At 40.0% G+C, this 14562-nt stretch overlaps 1 protein-coding gene across 4 annotated transcripts in view; it reads right to left on the reverse strand.

Annotated features, from left to right (window-relative positions):
- Positions 1-14562, reverse strand: part of SPARCL1 (SPARC like 1) — a 91147-nt gene that overhangs the window by 41858 nt on the left and 34727 nt on the right. For 2 of the 4 annotated variants that reach the window (XM_036895801.2, XM_036895797.2), the window contains exon 1: positions 5801-6312. The exons of 1 other annotated variant lie outside the window; for it this stretch is intronic. The gene's annotated coding sequence lies outside the window, so the exon portion shown is untranslated. Of the gene's footprint in view, positions 1-5800; positions 6313-14562 lie in introns of those variants that run through there. One more of the 4 variants, XM_036895800.2, reaches the window with a different exon arrangement.

Consider the following 14562-nt stretch of genomic DNA (forward strand, 5'->3'; position numbering starts at 1 on the left):
TTTTATAAGTATAAAATGTTCAAAATTAATTGAGATTTTAAAATATGCATGTGTTATAATAGGATACATATCCTGAGTATACAATATATTAACCATTTGTGCATTAGGTTGGCCAAAAACTCAGCTGAGTATCTGTTCATTAGAAAAATAAAAAGGGCTTTGTATTCCAGGTCACCTTAGGTTTGAGCATATGCACTTTTCTACTAATGTGATGATCTGATTACGACCATTTCCCTTACTACACAGTAAGCTCCACAAGAGCTTAGCTCCTCTCTGTATTTGCTCCTGCAGCATCTGGGGCATTTCGCATGGTATAGAATGCTGAATATGTTAATTGTTTGAGACATAAGATTAATTATTTGATTAACTGTATGACATAGGAAACACTGGAAAACTAAAACAGAAATTTTAATAAAAAGCATTGTAATGAAAGATGCTTTAATATCTTTTGTTCTAGTGTTAATCAAGATGAGAAGAGTCTTCTTTACTCTTTATAAAAGTAAAAACCCTTAATTATGTTTTCTCTTTAAAAATTAATTTTCACATTTATACAATGACAATTCTGAGGGCTGTATACATTAATTTATTCACAAGGAAATTCCAAGTTCATAAAAGCCATTCCTATCAGTGTAGACCTAACCATGAAAAGTATCAAAAGAACTGAGGCAGGGCAGGGACGTGACACAAGCATCATGATTAATTTTTCCTGCCTATGATGAAAAATGCTGAGTATAGTATAGTAAGTATAGTAAGAACAGGAATATACTATATATAAATAGTATAGTAAGAACAGGAGGGACCCCATCTTAATGTTAAGATTCCATTTTAAAAACCAGGTGTTAGGAGGTAAGATTCCTAACATATTTTATGGTGATTAGCCAATAACTGACTCTATCTTAAGGCAGGACAAGCAGTCCTAAATTGTATGCTCACACTGCTTGAGGGTAATCACTATCTTGGAGAAGAACAGGATCAAGGAATTCCTTGTGTTAAGTTTATCTTGCCGAATATCTAGAGGACAGACTATTGATGGTGACATAATGTCTCTCATCAGAGATAAACATCATGAGACCACATGCCAAACCTGCGCACTCCCCACAGCCTCTGTCCCATTCCTGAAAGCCTTAAAAGAGAGAATCCTAAGCCTTTAAACACACCTCCTCTCTGAGGTTGCCCACACTTCCCTTTCTTTGAGTGTGTACTTTGCCTTAAATAAAGACTTCTCACTGCTCAACTTACTGCGTTTTGTCTCTGTGCTTTTCAAAGTGGTAAGCATCTTTGTTACTTCACTATTTCATTTAATTTTCTAGGCTTAAGCAGAAGTCCTCACTCTGTCCTACTTCAGACAAACAGGGAAGGGCTACTAAGATCTCTGACTTGGGCTTGCAAGTTCCTGTCGCCTGGGTGACCTGGACAGGACTGCAGCTGTACAATGCTCTTCAGTAGCCTGCCCGAAAATCTTTCTTTGCTTTGGGAAGTTGTCAGAACATAATCTCACTCCATCCAATGCTCTGCAACTCCACCAAATCCTGGGGTGGCAGGGGCTTCATTCCCACGCCATGCAGATTCAAGTGAACACTGGACACCAGGTGACCCTGGCTTCAGGAGTTGGCAAGGGATCTGCCCAACACTGGCAAGGGATCTTCCCTTTGCTCCCTAGGCTCCTCCTTGCTCTCTACAGCCTGCTTGGCTGCTGCCATTTGCTACTACTCTCACTTTAATGAATTCCTTCCTTATCTACACTCACCAAACTGTTCAGGAATTCTTTCTTATTCAGAGTCAAGAACCCTCCCCCGTCTAGGCTGAGGTGTCACCTAGTGTGCAGGGAGAGGCCTCCCCAGAGGCAACTGCCCAACAAAGGAACTATTTTTTATTGAGCATTTATATCCGTTATTTCAATCCTACAACAATCTTATGAATCAGTTGTTATATCTGCATTTGACAAGTAGGAGAAACTGAGGCTGGGTGAACTTAGCAGCAAATTTTTAACATTGGTCAGATACTATTATAAAATCCTTATGTGCATTATCTCATTCAATTCCCACAGCATGTTATGACCATTATTATCTCTATTTTGCAGATGAGAAGATGGAGGCAAAGAGAGTATAAGATAAACTAGAGGGGGTCAGGATTTGAGTCCTGGCAGCCTGCCCCAGAATCCCCCTGTGTAACCACTACAGTACAGCACACTGTGAATGTGGGAGGAGGTAGTGGGAACCTGGAAAATGGATTTACTACAGGGTGCACATATGTGCTTATGAAGTGAGATCATTTCTATTTCTCTTCTTCTGCCTTCCTAGTTTTTCCTCTGCACTCCACAGTCAACTGGTCACTGTTTTAGTAGCTTTCTTGTTAATTTTCTTAATCCCTATTAATTGAATCTTTGAAGGAAACTTTTAGCTATTGCAATTGATGTACATAAGTTGGTTGCATAATAGGAAGGAAACACGCCAGGACTGGATACCTCATTTCCAAAGAAGGATTTTAAGACTAAGAGTTATTTCACAGAGTGGGCCATGAAACTCGAGTCTCTCTACACCCTTTCATTGCTATGACGACAGGCTGCTCCTGCTACTTGTGGCCAGAAAAGCAGCTGGCATTTCAGTGGTAGGAACATAGTGGAGAGGTTTACAAAAAACAAAATTCAAAATCAAATCCTTTGTTTCAATTTCAGTTAGTGAGGAAAAAATACACCCTAGGGCAAGTCAAAACCCCCATTCTGGCCTTTAGAAACATAAGAAAGGAGAAACCTTGGGGGCCTTCTCTGTCCAAGCAGGCCAGTGAAATAACTGACTGCAAAGCAGTGCTTTGTCTCACTTTTCTTAATGGCAATCTGAAACAGAAAACTTGCTTTGTTTTTATCTGCCTTGGCTATTAAGAAGCAATTAATTAATGAGCAGTAAAGACTCAAAGTAAGAAATACTTCATGTTGAGGCCCGCCAGAGGAATATAGTAGAGTAATATTTATTTTTCCACTTCTTTGGTAAGAAGAGACTATTCAATGAACATGTCCTTTTTGATTTCCAATTTCACTACCAGAAAAATTCTTCTATGTATAAAACAGAATACTTTCTCATTGTGTGTCTAGTACTCTGCTGGGTGCAATGGTTGACACTTAAAACACATTTCACTTAATTCCTACAACACCACCATTTGTGAACATTATTATCACTATTTGTTTAATACATGGGTAAACTGAGTCCTGGAGTGTGAAATGACTTCTCAAAAGCACACAGCCTGTAAGAAGAAAAGTCAGGATTCAAACCCAGGTGTGTTAGACTGAAACATACGCTCTATCCATTCTGCCATGCTGACTCTGAGGCATAAACCTGGCATTGACATTTTATGATACAGCAAAGTGTGCGAGTACCCATTGCACTCAGCAGAGTACTAGACACACAATGAGAAAGTGTTCAGTTTTATACCTAGAAGAATTTTTGTGGTAGTAAAATTGGAAATCAAAAAGGACATATTCATTGAATAATCTCTTCTCATCAAAGAAGTGGAAAAATAAATCTGACAGTACTATATTCCTCTGGTGGGCCTCAACATGAAGTATTTATTACTTTGAGTCTTTACTGCTCATTAATTAATTGCTTCTTAATGGGAAGAAAGCCTGAGGGAAAAGGTAGAGTATAAATTCCCTTTCTACACTCTTCCAGTTGTGACATACAGGTAGGCTAGTGCTTTAATATTAGCTATGATCAAGTGATTGGTTTATATGCAGCCAGTGTAGCAGTTTTCTTCACTTAATTATCACAACAAATCTCTGAGGCAGCAGCTAGTTTTATGACCCCCATTTTCCCAAATGAGGGGACTGAAGCTCAAAGAGTCATTTGCCCAAAGTCAGAGTCTGGTAAAACCCATAAGTAAACTAGGTCTATATGTTTCCAGACCCCATGATCTCATTCATTTTATGACACTGTCTACCTACAATAACTCAAGACCACACACTCTATTCCTCAGAGTTCAGTTCGCCTTTGTCCATGACAAAACCATGCTAGCTCCAGCGCAGGTTCAACCTTTGGCAGCAGACGCCATTGGACCCTGCATGAACTAGACCCTGGTGGAGTTTGGGCACTTCTTAGACAGACAGCCTACTGGGGAAATTCTCTTGGATTTATGGGTCCCTTTCTCCTTCACTGAAGGTTGTTCTAGCATGATGTATGAGGGAAAATGGCACCCGAAGCGTTTTAACAACAGTTGTATATATTCTTCTTGGAAAAATATTTCCAACATGTTCTGGACATTGTGTTAAACTTAAGTAAAATAACAATGTTTGTGTACTTTAACAAATCAATGGAATAAAAATAACATGCAGTCAAGAGGAAACTGAATGAATGACATTTTGGAGATGTCCAGATACATCATGATTCATTTCTGTCAACACTATTATTTTTACTTAGTTGGTAAGTCAAACTGCTCATGAGGGATCACTGGCGATTAAATCCCAAAGCACTTGAAAAGGAAACCCCAGTACTCTAACTGCTAAATGGCTGTATAAAAATGCTCTCAAGGAAAACAAGGCAGAATTCATTAATAACATGTACAATAGTCTTCTCCAAAATGTGGGAAGCAGCATTAGTTGATTGGATGATGAGCAGATGAAATAGATTGCTCTCCTTTGCTGGAACTTGTTGAATGAACAGAAATATAAATTTAAAACTTTCTTAAGAGGGGTGTCCTTTTTTAAAAAATAGTCAGAGTTAACAATAATCATAACCAGCAAAGTTCAGCTAAATAAGCTGTGTACTGAAAAAAGCTGGAATCCATGTGAAAGGGGAGAATTTAAGAAAAGATATCTACTGAGTTGGATTGAGTGAACATTTCAACTCAGTGTACGTAGGCCCTGGACCAGAGGAGAGCTCAGATACAGAGCCAAGGTGACTTATTTAACCTCTTTGCAGATTAAAGGCAGTGCAAGTGAGATCCCCTTTCTGCAGCACCTCTTGGTTATCATATCAACAGTATCGATCTGTAGTTGAAAGCAAGGTTTTCTCTTGCAGGGTGACCTCCAATTCATAGGAGGAATGAGTGAGCATGACCTGCATTATTGTCTTGTTTTAGAAGATAGAGGCAGAAAGGAAAGTACCTTACAATACAGGAGTTATCATAATATCTTAAGTTATTTGATTCCCCCTCTCCTTTTTCCCTTTCTAAATAAGACATCATTAGGAATTAGAGAAATTTTATGTATTTTTTGTGCATCTTGAAAAATTATAGCAGATGAGAGACAATTGGTCACAAAACCATGAAAGGGAATCAAGAAAGGAATAATTGTCACAGTAACTAAAAATAAAGAAGAATATAGTATTAAAGGGATTTTCCTACCTTTTGGAATGTCAAAATGTTCCAATCCTATACTGTTGTTACATACAGACTGGGACAATGATGGTGACTGAAAAACTTCAGGTAATTTAAACATGGAAAACACAGATTACTTTGATCTGAAAGTTTTTTATAAACTACTTGTCTTATGATTTAATATATTTAGTAAATATTTCTGTAACACATTTCAGGAATCAGACTACACCAAGATCTGATGCCAATCTTACAGTTCTACATTTGGGTTCTTGGACTATACTGAAGCTATCATTTATTAGTACTTACTATTTAATCTTGGAGAAGAAAAGGAAACACGAATACAAGTGTTAAAATTTCCTATGAAGTAGCTTTCCTGTAAATCATGCAAAAAATTTTTTTGTGAATAAATGGCTTTGCATTACTCAAAAATATTAAACACGTGCAAATCACTTTAACAAATACCGTTAGATAATACAGTAAAATTATTAAAATTTACCTTTAGATAGGTGGCTGGACCCGGCACCTTGACAGAAAATTGAAGTTGAGTTTCCTCTTTGCACACAGTCAGGAAATAGAAGTTTGATAAATACCCAGTGCTTTTGGATCTCCTCCCTCGTTAGCTTTGCTTCTCTGCCCAGAAACACATTCAAATCTGTCGGAGCTGAAATTCTGCTGCTCTATCAAGTAGTCAGGTCTGAGGTGATAGCCGAAGCTGGAGGCGGGCGCTGGCGCCTGTTTCAGACCGTCATCGTTTTTGCTGCAGATGTCTGCAGTCCCCTCAGGCTGGCCGCTCACTCCGAGGGGCGATGAGCTTTGCAGGCACCGCCAGCCAGCAGCGACCCAGCTCACTGCTCCCGAGAGGAGGGGTTTAACAGTCGTCCCTTCAGGCTCTTGCTCTCAGAAGCTCATAACTTGGCCAGAATATCAGCACTTGGCTCTTCATGCATTTTTTTTCCCAAACAACTCTAAAAGCGGGATCCCTTTTGGGGGGATTTTTATTTTAAGACTGAAAAGAAACTCCATTCTGTTGTTTCTTCCTAAAGGAAATGCGGGAAGGGGGTGGGGGCGGAGAAGGAAAGAGAACTGTAGCACATGCGTTATTACATTGCTTAATTGGGAATTTTTCTCACGAACACTGTCTGCATTTTAGCAATAGCGCGGTGCTTCAGATACTTCAACATCTCTTTAAATGACCTTCAGAAATTTATGTATACGTGAAGCATGGCTCATTCATGTTATAGATAACTTGTATACTGATTCAGAAATGTTGCAGTTCACAGACTATTTTCCCCAACGCAACTCCTTACTATAACCCCTGTATAACGATTGGTCTAAAATAAGGAGTTTACCCATAAAATATTCTGGAGGTAGGCATTTATTTTCGACGTGGCATTCTGGTTATTTATATATGTGTCTGATCTCTTCTACTACTACTTCTACACATTTATTGCACATTTATTATATGTCGGGTACTGTGCTAATAGTTTTTATGCCCAGTTGCAGTTGCTCCTCACAAGTCTGTCAGAGGTGAGTTCTGTCTTCCTGTTTGAGGGCAGTGTAGTGGTGAAGTCTGCATGCTTTGAGGTCACACAGCAAGGGTGTGCATCCCGGCTTTACCACTTCCTAACTGTATGACCTGGGATAAATTATGTAACGTCTCTAAGCTTCAGTATTCTTATCTAAAAGATAGAGATACAAATACGGGGATGATAATCCTATCTCAGGGAGCTGCTCTGAGTTATAAGTAGGTAAATACAAGAACACCTCCTGCCACCCAGCAGATGCTCAAATGTTAGCTATTGTGGTTTGCATGAGGACACTGAAGCTTGGTAAAACTGGGTGATCTTTCCAGGGTCTCCAGCTGGGAAGCTGTAGAGTAGGATTCCAACCCAGCTGCCTTGGCTGACTGCTACGCTGGTGTTACTTAACCTCTAGGCTATTATACCTCCTCCTGAGGGAGCTGTGAGCTCTTTGACGGGAGGAATGTGCCTTCTCTGTGTTCTCCAGGTACCTAGCACACTGGAAATGCTCCATTAACATTAGATGAATGGTTATAATTTTATTTAATTTAGATTTTCTACCTTTATGCCAAAGTCAGGCCAAAAGCAAAACTAACACAAAAATTAAACCCTACCTATGGTTCTAGGCAAATATGCCCTAGACAACTGTCTCCAAGCACTTTAGAAACATCTGTCCTGTTTATTTTTCAGAACACCACAAGAGAAAGGTAACAAGAATTATCTTGACTTTGCAGCTGGGGAAATTCAGGAGCAGAGGAAACTGGGCAATTTGCCTAGGAGCCAAAAACAAGTCACAGTGCAGCTGGGAACCAGCTCATGTCTCTAGAAGCAGGGTTACTTGTTCCCAACTGCCTTCCAAGGCACAGAACGAAATGACGTGACATCCTTTGCAGCAGACAATGGGATGTATTTCCTTAGCCAGGTCTAGGGTGTGAGCCAACTCCTCGGAGGAAGGATCAAAGGGCTGGGCTGTGTTCAACTTCGCTTGGTCTCTGCCCTGTGCACATCTGCGTCTGAGAGTATGGGAGATACAGGCACCCTTTCTGCAACAGCTGCTGAGGGCCACGGGCATGATGGGACTATTGCAGGGTATGTAGGACAAACATTTCTGATGATTTTGCCTGGTTTGGCTATAAGAAATTTTCTCTGGCACCCCAAATGGACTTTTTATTCTTTAACCACATTCCCCTTTTATCTGAGACAGTTGTATGAGACTGATTTCAGGTACCTACACCAATTCAATGAGAATGTACACAAAGCTTTGGCTAGAGGTCTATGGAAAAAAGATTTGACCAATAAAAAACATTTTTTCTAATACTAAAATTGGTATTTTATGTTTCTGTGACATGTTCAAAATAAAATTTCTTACAGAAACCTATGTTAACATAAAGATAATTTGCTTAAAGCAAACTGGAATTTTTGCTTAGATGTAAATATACTTCTAAGCAATATGTACCTAGAGAGTTCATTTGTCATTGGCAAAGCTTGAGAACTCTGACTCTCAGTTATACAGGATATTTTCTCGAGGTCTTATTAATCTATAACAAGGTTAAAAAATCCACTGTATTTCTTAGATAACAGAGGAAAAAATTGTTTTAAATAAAAGTGCCTTGAATACACAATGTCTTTTAAGTATGGCTTTATTTTTGGAAGGTTTATGGGCAGACACCAAAACTTTTATGGTTTTTGAAGCTGTCATTTCTAAAATAATTTACAGCTCATGAAGCTGAGGATAATAAACCTATAATACCCACCTAACAGATGGGGCTGTAGATAAGATTCAGAAACTTACCCAGTGTCTAAATGTGATAGGAGAACTTTGGCAAATAAAGAGCTTATTACATTACTGCATATGAACTGCCCCACGTAACATCAGCATTGGTCAGAAGGGTCTAACAAAAGCCAGTATCAACTTGAAGTATTTTTGTAAACCTTTTAGTGTTAGGATTCCCTTTGAGAATCTGATGAAAGCTGTGGCCAAGCTCCTAAAGTTCATCTGTAAACACCCTCCACCCCTCAGGAGTTCCATGAAGTTAAGAATCACTGATTTAGGTGAAGGACTACAGAACACATTAATCAAACTTTAGGCGTCAAATGAGCCTGTGTGGTATACATAGCACAAGTGTCCCAGTGATGTGAGAGAAACATCATAGTTCTTGCCTGTTATAAGTCTAAGAGACAGGACATAAGCTTGTTGCCAGAAAGGGGTGTGAGTCCCACAGAGGTGTGGAGAACCCCAGGTAGGCAGTGAGTACGAATGAAGGAAAGTTGCAGTGAAAATCACTATTTTGTCCAGGATGGCCTGTAGGACCCTCCCCCTTGCTTACACCATGTATTAGTTTGCTAGGGCTGCCATAACAAAATATCATGGACTGGTGGCTTATGTAACAGAAGTTAATTTCCTCACATTTCTAGAGGCTGGAAGTTCAAGATCAAGGTGCCAGCTGGGTTGGTTTCCCTGAGGCCTCTCTCTTTGGCTTGCAGAAGGCTGTCTTCTCACTGTGTGCTTACATGGCCTTTCCTCTGTGCTCACACTACCCTAGTGTCTCTTCCTCTTCTTACAAGGGTTTAGGGCTTCAATATATGAATTTGTGGGGGGAGACAGTTCAGTCCATAGCACCTCATGTATCTTTCAGGACTTAACATTTCATTCTCTGTGGGTCCTACTTCTGGGGTCCACACTCATTTTTCAATTCTAGCTTAATTAATGACCTCTACCTTTGCAATCTCCCCTTCCCCCAGCACCACCATCATGTCCTGGCACTGAACCACTTCAGATCTCTGCCCTGGTCATCAACCTACTGGATCAATTTCTGATTTGAGTTCTTGCAGTTTACGTTACCCATCCTTTCCCAGCCCAGCTCTTCCATGGGTTTAGTCATACACTGTGGTCTTAAGCAGAGGCTTGACTCACAGAATCCATTAATAGGAGTAGCAAAATATGCATAATGTTTTATGCATAATGTACAAATATGGATAATATATATATATATATATTGAACAGTTTGGCCTTAATTCATTAGGTGGAAGATGGCTTCTTCAAGGTTTTCCCATTGAAGGTTAGGAAGAATAGGAATCAAAGAACACAAAATTCTGTGTCTATTAGGATAGGTTACACTGCAATAACAAACAATCCCCAAACCTTGGGGCTTGCAACCAAGATTTATTTTTCATTTATGTTTCATGTTTATTGTAGGTCTACTGCCATTCTGCTATACGTTACTTCACTCTGGGATCTAGGCTGACCAACCAGTTCCCTTGGGCAGAAGAAAAGAAATATAGCAAACTATGCTTAGTTCTTAAAACTTCTTGGGTTTGATACATCACTCCTGCCCACCCTCCACTGACCAAAGGTCATATGGCCACTTCTGGGTTCAACAGTGTAGGCAGGTACATTCCTCCTACAAAGAAGAGGAACAACAGGCGAGAGAATCAGAAAATAGATTCAATCATAATGGAAGGACAGGACAGCCTATTGAAAAAGGTATTAGGAAAAATGAAGATAAGAAAATGAAGGGCAAAAGCGAAGTTTTTAGAAAAATATATGGGGGTAGAAGAGAGAGGAAATATGTAAACACACCAGGCAGCTCTATAATAGAAGATACAAAAAAATAACTGAGAAAACTGGGACAACAGCAGGACTAGAAGGGGTTAGGTTAGGTTAGAGGAACACCAATCAAATGGTTTATACAGTTATAAGAGTCATGTACTAGTTGCCTGGGGCTGTCATAACAAATTAGCACCAACTGGGTGGCTTTAAACAACAGAAATTAATTTTCTTGACGTTTTAGGGGCTAGAAGTCTGAAATCAAGGTATCAGCAGGCACATACCCTTAGGAAGGCTTTAGGGAAGAATACTTTTTGCCTCTTTCTTGCTTCTGACGGTTCCCAGAAATCGTGGCATTGCTTGGCGAGCATCAGCATCAGACTCTGAGTCCATCTCCATGTGACCGTCTTCCCCAGCATGTCTCCTCTGAACCTTTGTAGGAACTTTCCTGTTCTTGTAAGGACACGAGGCATTGGATTTAGGGTCTGGCCTAATCCAGTATGACCTCATCTTAACTTGGTTACATCTGCAAAGACTCTCTTTTCAAATAAGGCCCATTTGCAGGTACCAGGGTTTGACATTTCCTGCAGGATAGACATTTCCATTCTGAAAGGGATAAAATGGAAGAAACAGAGGTATCACTTGTTCTAAGCATATTCAAAACTCAGCAGGGCAAATTGTATTAAGTTTCAAGCCTGGAGAATAATCCTTTGTGGCTCAAACCTCTTCCCTCTGGTCCACAGGGCTCTACTCTTTAGGCCTGTGGAGGTGCCGCCCGCCCCTGAGCCACCTTTAGAGTTGTATTATTTTGCCAGGGATATAATAAAATACCACAGACTGGGTGGCTTAAGCAACAGGAATGTTATTTTCTCATAGTTCTGGAGGCTAGAAGTCTGAGATCAAGGTGTTGGTAGGGTTGGTTTCTTCTGAGGCCTTTCTCCTTGGTTTGCACAAGGCTGTCTTCTGCATGTATTTTCACAGGGTCCCTCCATGTGTCTATGTCGTAATCTCTTCTTATAGGGACATCAGTCATATTGGATGAGGCCCCACCCATTTGACCTCATTTATACTTTATTTAAAATGACCTAGCTCCAAATATGGTCACATTCTGAAACTAGGGGTTAGGACTTCAATATATGAATTTTTGTGGGGGACACAATTCAGCCCAAAGCAAGAGTTATTCTTCCTTTTTCTCTTGAAGGTAATACATGTTCATGGCCACGCAGAATTCTAGAAGTCTGACAGCCTTCATTTCATCCTGTCTCTCTCCCTTTCAGCCCAGGGTGGAAGTATTTCTCCTGGTATAACATTCTCAAGAACCTTGTTTGTCCCCTTTGCAATTATCAGGGTTCAAGCCATCAGACAGAAGAGTCCTCCACAGATATTTCTTGGATAAATTAATCTATATTCCTGACTTCTGTTGGGAAAGTTGATTGGCTCCAGGGGTCATTGACATGCCTAATTTCTGTAGCAAAAGGCTATCCTGATACGCCCTTGATGTTCTTTCCAGAACATACTTTTTCATCTTTTGCTACTTAGAGGCTCAGAATTTTCAAAATCATTAAGTGTTGGTTCCTTTTTGCTTAATAGCTTCTTCCTTCATTTATGTTTTTCCTCTCACATTTTACCATAAGCAGCAGGAGAAAACCAGGCCATACCTTCCAATCTTTGTTTGGAAAGCTCCTCAGTTCAACATCCAAGCTCATCAATTACAAATTCTGCTTTCCACCCAATAGAAGAAGATAATTCAGCACAGTTCCTGATACTTTGTAACAAGGGCCTTTTCTCTGGTGCCCAATAACATGTTTACTTTCTTCTGAGATGTCAACATAATTGCCTTTAACATTTACATTTCTACCAATATTCTGTTGATGATAATATATGTATTCTCTAAGAGATGAAGATTTATAGTTCTCCTTCTTTCTAAGCCCATACCAGAATCTCCTTTAATGTCCATAGTTCTACCAACAAACTCTCCAAGGCAACCTAGACTTTTTCTATCATCTGCCTCAAAATTCCTCAAACCAGTACCCATTATCCAATTCTAAAGCCACTTCCACACTTTTTTGCTATAATAGAACCCCATTGTCAGTACCAAAATTTCTATTTGTTTCCAATAGTTGCCATAATAAATTAACAAAAATTGGATGGCTTAAAACAACAGGAATTTATTTGCTCAAATTCTGGAGGCTGGAAGTCTGAAATCAGTAATGATAGGCTACCTAAGAAGGTGTTAGGGAAGAAACCTTCCTTACCTCTTCCTAGCTTCTGGTGGCCTCCAACAATCTTTGGCATTTCTTGGTTTGTAGCTGTATCATTCCAATCTTTACCTCTTTTGTCACATGGCCATCTTCCCTTGTGTGTCTCCTTTGAATTTCGATGTGTCCTATTTACTTATAAGGATAATGTCACTGAGTCTAAGGCCCATCCTAATTAAGTATGACTTCATCTTAACTTAATTATATTTGAAAAGACCCTATTTCCAAAAAAAGGGCTCATTCCTAGGTGCCAGAGGTTGAGTCTTGAACATATATTTCTGAGGGACACAATTCAACGCACTACAAGGTGGGTTGCAGATTTTACTCTAAACTTCTGGTGGACCAAAGAAATGAGGAAAATATGATGAGTGGTAGAATTCAAAATAAATTTCAGAAAAAAAACATTTAAGACACTATGCAAAGCATCAAATGGTACCCTTACAGCATCCTTGCAATATCACATTCCTTTTTGCTGTTTCATATAACGTCCCTTGGTGGACAAGTAATGGAAAAAGGCTGAAGTCCAGTTAAGTAAAAGAAATTCTGTGAGATAGTAACAAGTAATCTGTAATAGTCTAGTTTTTATTGATCAATGTTGAGATTGGCAAAACTCCAAACAAACAAACAGGTAACTTCTATTTGCAATTAAGTTCTGATTTCTGTTCTGTGGGTTCAGTCTGAACCAAGTTTATGCACTGCAGAATAAATTTGGATATATCTTAGGGATGAGTGGGGTGGGTCCTCTAGGAGGAGCCAAGGATTTCTTGGAAAAGACTCATTCTAAGGCAACAGGAAGCCAGGCAGATAATATTAGCTAAACAATACAGCCAGTGGAGTGGTGTAATAGTTTATTTCCCTTAGACTTGATCCTCGATCAGCCCTCAATGGACTCAAGTGCACCCCGGAAAGAGGGGGACTCTGGGTTTAATGGAACCAGCCGTTTAGTTGAATCTTGAAAAACCAGGGCATAAGCAGCCCTGCTTTCATGCACATGTGACTCAGTGAAGTGAAAGCACAACATGCTTGGGTATATGGATGACTCCAGGGCACACAGAGCTACTCTGGCATCTCAGTGCCCAGCCACAGGCAAGAGTGCCCAGTGAAGACCCTTGGGGTGATGGCAGTACTGGTGACAGGGCTCAGCTGAGGCAGAGTGATGGGTGAGGTTGGTGGCATTGGGCAAGGTCATGGTATCTGGCAAACATAGTGCAACTCAAGAGGCGGGCCCATGGCTGGTGAGGGGTTACCCAACCATGGGCCTCAGGGCAGGGCTGACCTCATGAAGCTTCCCAGGCTGTGGATAATCCCGGGGGAGCCGTGCCAAACATTTATGAAAGGGGAGACATTATGTGACAACTGGGAATCCAGGGACACATGAGAACTCTGACGACATCAGGATAATGACTGATCATAACTTTGAGGTGGAGGGCTAGGTTTAAAAAGTTGAAAGGCAAAGAAAGCTGCAGTGGCCTGAGGAAGGAAATAGGAAATTTTAATACATATTTTTTCTTCTGGAATTGCTTAAGGTCATTCTCAGTTTAATCAAAATCTATAGCTGTTTTTATGTGACCCAGTTCATGATGATACTTTTGCATCTGTGTGTGAGCAGCAAATTTCCATTTAGTAGGTAAGAGTTCTGCCTTCTTTTTGTATTCCTGAAGTCCTCCATCACAAAAGGAGGAAATCGATTTTTCTTTTTCTTTTTTTTTTGTCCTGTGAGAAGTTTAATCACCATTGAAACTTTCCAAAAAAACCTAGTCTGATGGTATCTGGCTATGAACATGGACTGTCAAATCCACTACCAAGGTGCAAGACACATACATCTGAGTCCAGACCAAAAAGTTCATAATTGGCAAATTCCAACTTGAAGGATGTTAGAAGTTGAAGTTCAATGCCTGCTGTTTTCTCATATCTTCAATCTTGTATGCCTACC

Source organism: Manis pentadactyla, chromosome 5, assembly GCF_030020395.1.
Source record: "Manis pentadactyla isolate mManPen7 chromosome 5, mManPen7.hap1, whole genome shotgun sequence".
Classification (NCBI taxonomy): domain Eukaryota; kingdom Metazoa; phylum Chordata; class Mammalia; order Pholidota; family Manidae; genus Manis; species Manis pentadactyla.